Source organism: Adiantum capillus-veneris, chromosome 19, assembly GCF_014529385.1.
Source record: "Adiantum capillus-veneris isolate H3 chromosome 19, ASM1452938v2, whole genome shotgun sequence".
Taxonomy (NCBI): domain Eukaryota; kingdom Viridiplantae; phylum Streptophyta; class Polypodiopsida; order Polypodiales; family Pteridaceae; genus Adiantum; species Adiantum capillus-veneris.
Window position 1 is genome coordinate 121,662,944 of NC_140949.1, and position 11,806 is coordinate 121,674,749.

Here is an 11,806-nt window from a genome sequence, read left to right on the forward strand (position 1 = left end):
TCATCCCCCTATTTCCCCAAGTGTCTATGGTTGTTGTGTGCTAAGTGGACCCAATCCACATTGTTCGACTCAGTCATCCCAGGTAGTACATCAATATAAGGAGAATCTTCCCCAACATCAGTGTCCACTTTACATGTGTAACAATACTGCAATCGGGCCAAGTGAACTGTGGTGTCAGATCTATGATCAATTATAAACTTGTTTCCCAAAGGATGTGCTCGACTAGTTACAAGATCCACTCGAATGACAGAATCTTGAAGTTGCAAGTAGACATGGTTTTTAGACCAATCATGCACCATTTTTTCTTCCCTCATGAAAGGAAGTCCTAAGATCATCTCAGATGTCATAGTGTGCTTGGAGAAATCCATGACAATGAAGGTATTTCTTATTTTGTGTCCAAAGGCCTTGATCTTGAGATCTTCTAGCATCCCATTGGTCATCTTCACTACTATGGTTGTGGTCCCAAGGTGAGGTCTTTCCATAGTTTCCCATCAATTTTTAGTCAGAATGCTAACCCCAGCGCCACCATTCCCTTCACAGTTAATCCCTTGGTAGTGATTGGTATGGTTGCATTGTATTCATTGCTCTCAAAATATTGTCCCAACTTGTTAACAGGTATTTCTACAACAGAGTTCTCATCTAGGTTGGGTTGTGGATCTAAGTGTTCCTTCTCTACTGGCATCTCCCTAGCTCCATCCATCTGTGAAAATTGTGGTAGCCTGACTTTCAGTTCTCCATTGAGGAAAGCACAAAGAGCTAAGAATAGCTCGGGGTCTCCATATAGTTTGGACATGATGGTGGTTTTGACTTTTGAAGCCATGAAGTCCATCAATTTGGCAATGTTTAACGACACCTTTTGGGCTTCAATCCCTTGACGTGGGGAAGATGGGATCTCATTTCTTCAATAGGGTCAGGTAGTCCCTTTGTAAATATTCTTTCCAACAAGAAGTGAGTACGTCCAATTTTCCATGACTTTAAGGCACTAGGTATGGCTATGGATCTATGGACTTTGTGAAGTTGTTGTTGTGTAGGGAACACTGTGTCTATAATCTGGATCTGCCTAGGTGGTGCTGGCTCTAGATCCCTTTGGGTATCTTCTACCAAACTTCTTAATTGCTTGACTCGCTCGATCTCCTCTGTAGGGTTTGGGTAAGTTCCTATCTTCTTCTTGGATCCTGGTCATTGTGGCTCATGACCATCTTCCTTGTTGGTTTCTTTCTTAGTGGTTGTTTTGGTCTCCATGGTTTCACCTAAATCAAAATCCTCTTCAACGTCGTTCATATATAGGGGGTCATCACCAATCCCTATGTTGGTCCTTGAACTGGGGTCAGACTTCACTTCTTTTTGCAATCTCTTCCTTTGTGTTTTCTTCTTTTTTTGAGATTGGCCAATTGAGGCCGTGTCTCTTTCTTGAAGGATATAATTTTGTTTTTGGAGCATTGATCGTGCGAGTACATTCACTGGTACCACAGGTGTATATTGTGATGGCTCCTTAACGTCAATCAAGTTTAATGGTGTGATCTTCGACACATTTGGATTATTTAGACATTGGGAAATCAAATGATCTATGCCACATCGATTACAAATGAGTATCGTCATTGTAGACGTGCTCGCTTGATTGGTTTGCATTAGTGTGGTGTTCTTTTGTAGCCTAATAGGAAACTGGCCACACAATGTGGACCTCCACACTCATAGCATTGAAGAGGTGGTCTCTTGGCAGTGTAATTGATATTTTGGCCTCTTGTAGCAAGAGCATCTACTTGATAGACATGTTTGACTTGTCCTTAATAGTCCTCCATGTAGTATTGTGAACTTTCTTCAAGCGCATCAATCCCATAGGCAATATTAGGGTCTACATCTTCCACACAAGTAATAGATGACTCACAACCCACTTGATTCACAGAAGTGATTCGTAGATGTGGTGGTTGCGGTCCTAGCACTGGAGGTGGTAAGGGTGTTGTTTGAACAATATTTTGGGCCCTAGGGACCATACGTTGTGACATTTGTTCAAGAGGTGGGGCAGGCATCAATGGAGGCACTCGAGGTGTGTCCATCCATGCTAAGGTTGGTCTATTGGCCAACGCGTGCTTAAATACTATGCAATCCTTAGCTTGATGACTATACCTCCCACAAGCATTGCAATTCCCATTGAATTCTACTTTAAAAGTAGGACATTAACTGGTACTATGCGGACCATAGCATAATGAGCACCATTGTTGGTCCCTTCTTGGATACATATGATTGTTTTGCGAAGCACGATTGTCTCTAAGACTCTCTTGAATGGCCTTGGCGAAATCTGCTAATGTCATCTTAGATATCTTTGGCTCCTTAGCAATAAGATTTAGGGTCATTGGCTGATGCCCTGATGTGTGTGAGCTAGTAGATTTAGGCTCAATCGACACTCTTTCTCCTTGAATCATTAAATTATTCTCCAATTGGATCGCATTGGTGGTGACTACTTCCCAAGTGGTGATACCTCTAATGACTAGGCCATTGTAGATATCCTCATGTTGTAATCCCCCAATGAATCTATCAAGCAATTGGTTATTATTGAAGCACTCATTTGGATTACAACGAGAATTTAAATCCTTCAAGCGACTAATAAAGTCTCTCACAGACTCTCCATCCTCTTGTTGAGATTTCTAGAGCTGAGATGCTACACCCCAAAGCACTCCCTCTTGTATGTATTCTTTCAAGAACAGTCTCCTAAGAGTAGGGTAAATCATTTTTTCGTCCACCCTTAGGGTTCTATACCAATCCCCAACCTTCCCACTTAAGGTTAGGCTTAAAGCATTACTCATATGCAGGTCATTGTGTTCTCCTAGAGAATCACATATTTGTTCAAACACTTCGATATGCTTTCTCACATCCACGTCTCCATTGAATTTTTGTGTGAGCTAGGCTATCTATACTGCCTTACTTCTAGGCTCTCTATTAGGCGTGTTACGCATATTCTCAAAAAAAGATCGATTGATAGCTTGAGCAAATGTTTCCAAGTCACCTAAGTGAGCAGGCATCGTGGGTGAAGGTGCTCCAGAGACTACATGTGGAGTAGGTATTGGCATTGGTCTTGGTGCATAGGAAGCCCTTTGGTTCCAAGTTTGGTATGGTGTTGTGCCATGTGGCAGCCCAAAGTTCATATGTGTAGCCCTAGGCATAGTAGATGTCGGATGTGACATGCTAATGCTAGCCGATATGGTCCCATTGAAATAAGAGCTTTTTGGCTGTTGTGGTTGTGGAGCATAGGTTGTTGAAACAATGGGACCCATAGGTGTATATGATTGGTACACACTTGTAGGTACTGTTGCAGGCATTGAGCTACCATGTAGCGGTGCTTTACTAACAAAAGAGGTCCATGACGTGTTTCTTGGCATGCCCATCACTGGGGTAGGCATGGTAGCCATGGTGTCATCAAGGGAAAGATGAGCTAGAGTTAGGAAAGTAAATCTATCCCTTGTGGGCTCAGATTTCACTGAGACCCCTGGCGAAACAACATATGGAGGATCCATCGGACTTACCGAGGGAGTCACATTTGCGATAAAGTTGGTTATTTAGCATTCCCTGTATCCAAGAATCTCATGAGACCCATTGAAGGCATGTGGATCCCCTTGTTCTCTCTCTCTAGCTCAATAACCCTATGGATGACCTCACAAACTCTTTGTTGTTGATCCTCTACACTAGTAGCACCCGTTGTGGATTGTAGGACATCTAACCAATCCACGTGATAGGTGTGACCTGTGGATAGGTTGGTTAGAGTTTCTGTTTGTAATTCGTACTCCCAGTTCTCATTTAGGAACGCTCCATCTAGGATTGACGTGCTAGGGGTGTCCTTTGAATTAGATGCAATGTGGCTCTCTATGGATTGACCCTTAGTGGTCGCTAATTCAGGAGCACTCGATTGCTCTCCTAGCAAGGATATTGACATATTAGGGGCTTTAGCTTTTAACTCTCTTCGTTGCTCCGCCTTGTGTAAGCTCTTGATTTACTTTTCCCTAGACGCAATGATATACCGCTCAACCTCTTGCACTTCGGCAAGGCTTCTACCATTAGGTAATATAACCTCGGAGGGGAATAGCTCTGAAGAGTCAGGGGGTGCAATGAATGGAGTATTCACATGCACACTCTCCAGGAGCGTGGGGTATACGTTGGTCATGAATGGCGAATTTACTTCCCCACCCCCCTCATTCACATTGTTAGCTCCATGTTCAGAGCGAGTGGCTCTACTTAAGGTTTCCTTCAAGCGGCTAAGCATGCTTGGCCAGGACCCTGGGCCAATGGCATGCATGTCTTGGCTTGAGCTATCGGGATTAGGCATTGGGTAACCCTCCATGACGTCGTAGTCAGAGGAAGAGTCACTAGACGCAATATGCGGGTCATGAGTGGTACTACCTAGGGTTCCCGATGAGGGCCTAGAGCCTGGTAGAGGAATAATGAGTGCCTGCGTAAATGTAGACACTCTCGATGTGCTCTCCTCTAGCACACAACCAGAGCGTAGGTGCATGTGACCTCAACACTTTAGAAGTGTTGGTGAGTGCTCGTGAAGGCTGCTCACCTAGTTTTTTAGGTGTTTACAATCCAATTTTTTTGTATTTTTGGTCCCTTTTTCTAACCGAACTACCGAATATGGCGTATGATATCTCAAAACCAGCGTCTTGGCTAAGGGGACGTATTGTACTTTAGAGCCCCCGATTCGGTTATGTACAACCCTCAAAATCCTAAAACTAGTCTTTTCCTAGGTGGGAGTAACGGCTAGAATTAGTAAGTCCAAAGGGTGAGTATAAAGGGGATGGTGGAGTACTTGAGGAACTTGTCCCACATGCCCTCCCTTCACTTGAGATCCTAGTCTTTATATATAAGCTAGTGTGAGTAGTATATCATAAGCCTGAGGCCTGGGCGTGGGCTTGGGCTTGGGCTTGGGCTTCGGCTTGTTGGGGGAAGATCCCGATCCCTTTCTTTTAGAATAATATTTTTAAATTTTAATTTCCAAATTTCTTTTTAGTCCCAAATATCTCGAGTGTTTTTAATTATTTTTTTAAAAAGAATTATTTATTTTTTTTTTTTTTTTTTCAAAAAACTTTTTCTGAGGATAATGTGGCCGCGTGGACGTCGAGCTCCCACACGCACACAGTAGCTCCTAGGAGCTCTGTCTAATCTCCTTGCAACTAATTAACTGTCTAACATAGAATTGCACATTCACACACAGTCAACTCTGTTGTTCACTGTCTACTCTACTTCTCACTGTCTACACTCACTAACAGCTCTACTAACACTTGCACAATACAGATCTTGCAAAACTAACAAAAACCAATACAATGCAGCACTAACACAGCTTGAGTTATTGACAGAATCTGCCAAAAACCTGCTAATCTGTCCTTTACAGTCACTAAACAATTCTCAAAGAACTCAGCAAAAAACAAAAAACATAAGGAAGAAAAGCTTCCAAGGGTAGCACTAAGTGCTCCTGAAGCTTATTACAAGGTTGTCCCCAGCAGCTGCGCCAAAAATGTACGCTTTGCCGTACGTGTCGAAGGTTGGGAACTTGCCTGTGCACTGTGTGCGAGCTTTGAAAAGCTGCAAACAAACGGCTAGAGAATCCTAGTGGTGTGTCACTCACCTCTCAATGTTGCCGTCATGAAGGATCCTGTGCTTCCAAGAAGAAGGAGTTTCCGCCAATGCCGTGCTCTACCGCCTTGCCGCCATCAATGTCGCCGCAATGCTCTCTCTCTCTCTCTCTCTTTCTCTCTCTCTCTCTCTCTCTCTCTCTCTCTCTCTCTCTCTCTCTCTCTCTCTCTCTCTCTCTCTCTCTCTAGCATACACACACACATAGAAGGAGAAGGAGACGGAGATGGAGCAAGAGCACTTATTAGCTTACACCTCAGAGAATGAGGATTTTTAGGTCAAAGGAACTTTATAAGAGTTTGGCCCGTTCACACATGGGCGCCCATAGTGGCCGATTGTTGCACAACTGCTGTAAAAATAAGGTAAGTGGTGCACCTCTCATTGGCGATCACCTACACACCTATTGGACCGACAAGCCCAGTCCCTGACTCTATCAAATAAATAATACGGCGTCCGTTGTAGGTGATAGGGTGTCCGTGAGGGTTAACAGAAGAAGCTTTGGACTTTAGATCACGCAGATGTTTTTTTCTAGCATTGGCTATCTTCAATTCCAGATTATTGAGCTGACTTTTACATTGGCAATGCGATCGCAAGGGGCTTGGCTTATATCCCTCTACATTCTTTGGTCGACCACTCGGACGTTTCAGAATAGTAATGAATACTTGATGCGTCTCCAAATGACGTATCATGTCTACTCTTTTGTCAAAGCCCCTATTTCTTTGTGGACAATCTTTTGATGCATGACAATATTGCACTAGAGAGTTGTCATGATCACGTGTGACTTCTATATAGAAATCATTATCCTGTTCACAAAAAGATAATATAAAAAATGCTCTTGAGGTCCACTGTATACGGCTAGGTACATGATGATTGTTTGTATGTAAACAATGTCATACTATGTTCCAAATTGGGATGACAAGAGACATGGTATGATGGGATTCGATGACTCATACACTTATCCCAATGGAAAAGAAGGCATGCAACATCTTCAGGAGTAGGACCGATACCAACGTCATCTAACTAATCGAGCTTCATTTCTTGTGTATGCCTCTTACACTCTCCGCTAAGTTTTGCAATAGGAAGTGACCCATTTCAGCCTTGTGGTTGTCTTTGCAAGCCCAATCATAATATCTTGACACATCCACACCGACTGGAATGCAAAAGATTGACCACACAAGTGACATGAAAGAAAGGTATTTTGGGGAGGTAGATGTCAAAAAAATTAACATCTAGGGTATTGCCCAGGATCGCTATGTGTTCCTCTAGATGTGGAGGTAAGTTGGTGGTTAAATGGTGAGGTTAGGTGTTTTGAATTGTGGTTTTAACAATTCATGTGTTAAAAAAATGAGGGTGAATGGTGTGACAATACGTCCCTTGCATTGTGTGAGGCGGCCTTCACTCCATGGTGTAATAAGTGTCCAGCACAAGGATGGGTGAGTACGACTCGTATTTCGTGGGTTCTCCCTAATCAAGCTTCCACCCAACACACGTACTGCAATGCCCAATACTCAACTCATGGCTCGTGGCCTGGCATGGAGTTGAGGCTCTATCATTGAGGCTCTTCGCGTTCTTTCTCCTCCTACTACAACTCTCCATTATCTCCGAAAAGAGCTTCACAACAGTAAATTACAAAAGAAAAGACAAATGTTGGCAACCTTGTGGTGCTGAAGGCATTGCTTGCATGGCTCTCAAATCTCGACAAGCTCACCGATTAGACGGGCTCGGACCCCTACAATGCAAAGTGCAAATCCCGACATCTTGAGGACAATCCCTCCTAGCTTGAGGACAATACCTTACCCAACGACCTCGCAGCTTCAAAGACTCTCATGACTCTCACCAATGTGACGCTCCATGGGAGCATACCAAGCCTGCACAGCTTACGTGCCTGAGCTTACTTGCCTCAAGCCTCAAGCCTCAAGCCTCAAGCTTACATGCCTCAAGCTCTCAAGTGATAATAGGAGATCTGGCACAATTACTCCAGCTCTTGGCTCGGCTATGTTTTTGGCCAAATGTCGCCTCAATGATAGAAACCTTGTGGGTTTACTGCCTTCTACATTTTCCACATCCACATCCTTGCAATATCTATCATTGTAGAACAACATGCTTGTTGCCCCTGTTCTTGCATTTCCCTCAATTTCAAACAGTTCAAGCCACTTATACTCTGGTAACACCGTTTGTCTCAGAAAAGTAGGGGCATCTTGTGCCGCTAAGGTAAGAATATTGCTATTGTTTTTAGATGGTGTGAATTACCCCACATGGCTGCTTAATTCATGGGTAGGGAGAAATCAATGTGCATCACGGCAAGGTATTAGTTGTGATTCTTCACAAACGAATGTCATAGCCATAAATTTGACCAAATCTTAGTTAACAGGGACAACTTTGCCAAGTTTGGGAAATTGGACATCCTTGTCAAATCTCTTAGAGGTCAAAACTTGGGATTTCCATTCAGCTCTTGCATCTTTGTCTAATCTACATTGTTGTGACACCATATGTCAGTGAGAATTTTTCACTCAGCTATCATGAAGTTGAATCTTGTTCTTGTTAACTACTTTGAGATGTAAGTACTAGGTGGAAGTCTTTCACAATGCTTATAGCATAATCTATGAAGTTGAAGCTTGTTCTTGTTAACTACTTTGAGATGTAAGTACTAGGTGGAAGTCTTTCACAATGCTTATAGAAAAATCTATGAAGTCTTAGCTTTAACATTATCCATTTGTGCTTGTAGTGAGCGATAGAGATCATCTTAACAACAATGTACCACTGAAGTCTAATAGAAACCATCTTGACAAAAATGTACCTTAAACTAGCATAATAGGAGATAGAAAGGATTCTCGCATGTTGGTTTGGACTACAAAGCCACATTATCGTGCTTGTTTGTACAAGAAGACAATGTCATATGTCAAAGATAGCAGTGTAAGTTCCACATAATAGGGACAAAGTAAGTGCCCTTTTGACTGGCTTAAACATAGTGAATAGTGTCGATAGGAAAATAAATTCCAAAGTAAAGCTGATTGTCATTTGGTAAGGACATCAAGATACAAAATACCAATTGTGAAATCATGGCTAGGATAGATAAGAAAATAAATCAAGACTCAAAAGAGTTTGCTCAAACTTGATGATGTTGCAAGCGTGCATGATGCATCTTTTCCAATCGTTTGCTACGAGCAGTAGCATGGAATGGTTGATCCATGTGAAGTGGCTTGTAGACAAGGCCTCTCAAAGAACACCCTTTCCATAATACTGAACGCAAGTGATTTTCAAATTGCTGTTGTTGGATTTCCCAATTCCGCCTTGCTTGTTTTGCTTGTTGAGCGTCTTCTCGCCTTTGACGTGCTACCTCCTTCTCTGCAAGTGCTTGTTTCTTCTTTACCTCTTTTTCTAGTCTCTTTTCCTCCACCTTTGTTGCTTTCTCTTTCTTTGCGTTCTTGGCCTTCATGCTCTTGATGTATTGTGTTGAAGTAAGTATCAAACTATTTGTAACATCAACAAATGGTTCTCTATTCACTTGCCTGATGCAAACTTCAGTCGGGGGAATACGTAAGAGTTCAATCACGTGTTCCCTTTCCTCAGTGTACAATGGAGGTGCAGTGTTCTCACTTGCAAACTGGCTTGCTTGTTGTTCATAGTTGATCCCCAGTGAAGCTGATCTGAAATGCTGAGAGAGATGCATGTGAGAATTGGCTGGTCCATCTGGTTGTTTATTTTCCCCTAAATCTGCCGACTGGCTTCCAAAACCTGTTGATTGCACCCTTTCCTCAGTGTGCAATGGAGGTGGAGTGTTTTCACTTGAAAACTGGATTGCTTGTTGTTCATAGTTATCCCTAGTGAAGATGACCTAAAGTGTTGAGAGAGATGTATGTGAGAACTGTCTGGTCCATGTGGTTATTTATTTTCCCGTAAATCTGTTGGCTAACTTCCAAAACTTGTTGACTGATTTCCAAAACACAATTCCTCATCTTCCTCCATGAGTCGTGTATAACTCACTGAATTAGTTGTTTCATGCCTCTTAGGATCAGACATGTCTTCAAGCATCGTAACATGATCTGTTGCAAACAAGTTCTGGTTGAATTGAATTGTCAAATCATTCAATGCTAAGATAGCCTCATCCTCAATATTTCCATGTAGTGGGGATGACTGCACTTACGATATTTCTTCTTCAATAGATGAACTAGGATCATCAGTCAAATTGGTGTGATTGCAAGGCATGCCTTCAAATACCACAGCAGAAGGATTTAGAGGCCAAATCCCTGTCGCTTGAAAGCCCGCTCTAATGTTGAACTCGATAAAGGAAGAGGAAATGGCCCTTGCCACTATTGAAGCCAGGACTAATTTTGTTGCCTGTCTTGAACATGTCCTTTTTTGCCATATGTCTCTTTCCTTGCGAAAGTGAGTCTTCAATGACTTGAAAACAAAGACATCCAAAGGTTGTATTTTATGTGATGTGTGTGCAGGTAACGTAAGTATGTCTATCCCAAATTTGTAAGCTTTGGTAACAACTTCCAATGACACATGACTCCCATGACCATCTAAAATTAGAAGATGTCTTCTACTTTTCCTATGCTTTCAGTAATTGCTTTCACAAAGTGCTTGAACCATGCTTGAAATAACTCACCCGTCATCCATGCTTTCTTTTGCATAGCCATTACAACTCCTTCTTTGCAATCTTCTATATAGTTGCCAGTTGCTCTGCTTTTCTTAAAGGTGTAGAATGATGGAATTGCTTCACTTGCAACATTAACACAACATAACACAATCATCCACTCTCTAGATTCACATGTAATTTTGTAAACAGGTTTTGAACCCTTTCTTGCAAGAACTTTCATCCTCTTGTCCCTAGACCCTTGAAAACATGTCTCGTCTGCATTCCAAATATTGGTTTGACAGATAGTTATGCTTGTTGTACAATTTTTGAAGATTTTCATGAAGTGACTTCACTATCTCTGGTCTGAAGCGTGTTGCTCTTGATTGATCGAGCCCCTCTGAAAGATGGAAAACCGATTTTGGATGGCGTTTTCAAAAGCTATCTCACCCGTTTTTACCTAGAATTCTGTTTGAAAATAGTGTGCGTCTGGTTTGACATATTTCTGCCACTTTAAGTTTCACATCTAGAAAGATACACCATGCCCCGACCCACACTTCATGAATATCCACTTGAGTAATGCATCCTCCTCTTTTGTTGTCAATTGAGTTGGAGAGCCCTTCTTCTTGGTTTGGGTTCTCCCCTCTTCCCAATTGGAAATGGTTGTTCGACTCATGCCAAATTGAAGGGAACATTTGTTTAGGGAGAGACCATTATCCCATGCCTTGAGAGATTTTGCCATGTCTTTCTCCATCCAGGTGAGTTGTGTGCGCTCTGTAGGCTGCTTCGATGGTGGTTTTTGTGCTTTATCTAGAGGAGTACTTTTTGGTGCAAGGGTTCTGATTGTTGCAATACTTGTCTTTAGAAACGTAGGCTTTGCCAAGAGAGCTAGTGGAGGTTGCTTGATTTCCTTGTGACTTTCTAATCTGGCCTTCAAAGATGTCTTTGTTGAAGTATCACCATTGCATTCTGACTCCCTTGACAGCAACTTTTTTGGTGTTTGCATACCAAGTCTATGACGCCTGCTTGTTCTTGTGCCTCTAGGTGACAAGATGGTTTGTTTCCTCTTTTCCAACTTGTTGTATACAATAGAAGGACTGAATTAGAACAAGGCTTCGTCATTCTTACATGTAATTTTGGACAAGATAGAATTTTTAGGATGGGTTTGTTGATTAGCGCACATGAGCTGAGATGATTGAATATTATCACTAGATGAGATGGAAATAATCCCTAGATAAAGGCTTGTTGAGTGCTTGGAGCCATTTGTGGCTCGCACACAGTGTATCGGCAAGTCCCTTGCATTGACACGTGCGACATACGCGCACATTTTTGGCGCAGTTGTTGGGGAATGCCATACACTAAGCTTGAATGGCACTTTGTGCTTCTTTTGTGGTGCAATTTCAATTGTAGAAAAGGTAAGTAAGGAGGGTGTGTGTGTTGAGAAGAAGGATTTTGTGTTGCTATCGTGTATTTTTTTGTTAATGGAGTTTTCAAAGGTACTGTGTTTTTTCTCTATGTAAGGTGTTAGTATTAAGGTTGTTAGTTCTGTGTAATATAAAGTACAGTAAGTAGGAAGTAGATATGTGATAGCTAATAGAGTGTGTTAGT

The 11,806-nt window shown here is 42.2% G+C and overlaps 1 pseudogene; it reads right to left on the reverse strand.

The window, feature by feature from the left end:
- Positions 1–8,725: 8,725 nt before the first annotated feature.
- Positions 8,726–9,825, reverse strand: LOC147434765 (uncharacterized; annotated as a pseudogene).
- Positions 9,826–11,806: the final 1,981 nt, after the last annotated feature.